Source organism: Nannospalax galili, unplaced genomic scaffold (genome assembly GCF_000622305.1).
Source record: "Nannospalax galili isolate Female #2095 unplaced genomic scaffold, S.galili_v1.0 scaffold628, whole genome shotgun sequence".
In the NCBI taxonomy this organism is placed as follows: Eukaryota; Metazoa; Chordata; class Mammalia; order Rodentia; family Spalacidae; genus Nannospalax; species Nannospalax galili.
Genome location: NW_008357492.1, coordinates 345,902 through 348,501, shown reverse-complemented (window position 1 = coordinate 348,501; position 2,600 = coordinate 345,902).

The following is a 2,600-nucleotide window of genomic DNA, read 5'->3' as shown; positions in this document are numbered from 1 at the left end:
GGCCGATAGCCGATATACAGTGGACAATAACATTTTTGACTTTCTCTCCCGTATGTGGGGATGTGAAGACCACTTTAGAATATGTATCTACAGACACATGCATATATTTTAATGTCCCAGCTGATGGATGATGTCCATTGTCCATCTGCCAGAGATCATTAGGTTTAAGACCACGAGGGTTGACTCCCGTAGAGGGCATGTTCTGAAAAGGAGCACAAGAAGAGCATCAGGTACTGATTTGCAAAGCAGAGGCTTTAGAACAACCAGTATGGTATTGGAGGGATTTAGCATTTAAATGATATTTGGCATGCAGGCAGACAGCCTTATCCTCAGGGGTAGCTAGAAATATGCGTGTTTGTATACCTGCTAGCTGATTACCTTCAGCTAGGGTCCAGGTAACCGGGTGTGACTTCTGATATGACTTACAAAGATGGGGTTGTGCCTAGGCCATATCAAATGTTGCAAATTACAAAGATGTTGTTGTATGTGTGATGTAGGAGAAGCATAGGGAGCAGTTTCCAGTGGCAGAAGGATCTGGGATAGGTATACACTGTCAGTATACAGATTGAATGGCTCCTGGGAAAAAACTTGTAGAGCTAGGATACAAGCCATAACCTCGGCCACCTGCGCTGATATATTGCCCATGGGAAACTTTGAAAGTGTATCATAAGAGATTACTACACCATTACTGCGGGGGGATGTGTCCGTGAAGACAGTTCGCAGTTCGAGCGCCGGGTATAGGTCTGGTCTTAATTACCTGGGGAAAAATTACCGGGTGATTTTTAAAAAATACCAACAATGGGTGCTGAGGATAATGATTGTCAAGAGCGGCCGCAGTGGAAGTTAAAAATAGCGTCCAGTCATCATTATACTGCTGCAGATGTGCCACCTGTTCTTTGTCATAAGGAAGCACGATTCTATCTGGGAGCTTTCCAAACACTTGTATGCTGGTGTGTCTAGCCTTCCAAAGTAACTGCAAAATAATGTTGTAATAAGGCGCAACAACTCTGGATGGCGACACTGGCAGGTGCACCCATATAATAGGCCCTGTTTGCCAAAATACTCCCGTAGGTGAAAACTGGGATGCTAACACCAGAAATTGCAAAGGTGAATTATAGTCTATTTGTTGCAAATGAGCTTGTTCTATACTTTGAGATAATAACTGCAATGCCCTCTTTGCCTCTGACTTAGGCTTTCTAGGTGAGGTAGGGTCAGCATTTCCTATCAACATATTATATAAAGGCCTAAGTTCTGACTTAATAGCTAGGGAGGGCCATATCCATTGTATGTCACCCAGAAAACATTGCCAATCATGTAATGTTCTTAGGTGAGCACTCTCAATATGTAATTTTTGAGGTCTAATGCCTCCATTGTGTATCACATTACCAAAATAATTATATGGGGAGACAATCTGAACCTTTTCAGGTACAATAATTAGGCCGGAGGCCTCTAAGACTCGTTGCATCTCAGCAAATTAGTTCTTTGATATTTTTAGCGGCTAGCAATATATCATCCATATAATGAATTATATAAAGGTCGGGATATTTTATTCTAATAGGTTCCAATGTAGCTGCAACATATGCCTGACATATAGTTGGACTATTTGCCATACTTTGAGGTAGAACCCCCCAGTGATAACATAAGGCAGGCTTAGAAAGATTGGTGGCAGGTAGACTAAAGGCAAATCAACAGCAATCATCAGGATGTAAAGGGATTGTAAAAAAGCAATCTTTTAAATCAATAACTATCAACTGCCAATCTTTGGGAATTGCTACTGGAGAAGGCAAACCCTGTTGCAACGGTCCCATGATTTGCATCATAGCATTTACCACTCGAAGATCCTGCAGAAGCCTCCATTTTTCAGATTTTTTTCTTTATGATAAAGATAGGCGTATTTTAGGGAGAGGTAGAAGGCACAATATGTCCAGAAAGCAATTGCTCTTGTACTAGAGCATGAGCTGCCCGCAATTTCTCTGTAGTTAGGGGCCACTGCTCGACCCATACAGGTTTATCTGAGTGCCATTTTATAGGTATGGGTGCGGGCAATGGAGCAGCGACCCGAACTAAAAATGTCCTAGGCCTGTTCTATCTCCGGGGAGGTGTATAATTTGATCCTTAGGGGTTATGGGGGTCACCCTGCCTTGCATGTGCATCCCCAAGCCCTGCCCCGGACGCCATCCCCTGGTTTGCATCATTCTAATGGCCTTTTCTGAGTCCACAGAAGGGGGTTGTGTAGTTATTACTGCTCCAATCTCAGCTAAAAGATCCCGGCCCCACTGATTAACCAGCAAGTCAGCGAGAACATAAGGCTGGAAAAACCCTGTATGTCCTTCATCATCCTCCCACTTCAGTATTTTAGCACTCTTGTTTGGGGTCACTTGTCCTATGCCATGTAGTCAAGTATTACCATCCTCCAAGGGCCACGTCTTAGGCCAGGATTTTAAAGACAAGACTGATACATCTGCTCCTGTATCTAAAATACCTTCAAATAATTTTCCTTCTATTTTGATTTTTAAGATAGGCCAATCAGTTAGCTGAGCAACCCAGAATGCAGCAGGTCCCGAGGAACCAAATCCCCAGTCACCGCGGACTTGTCTGCC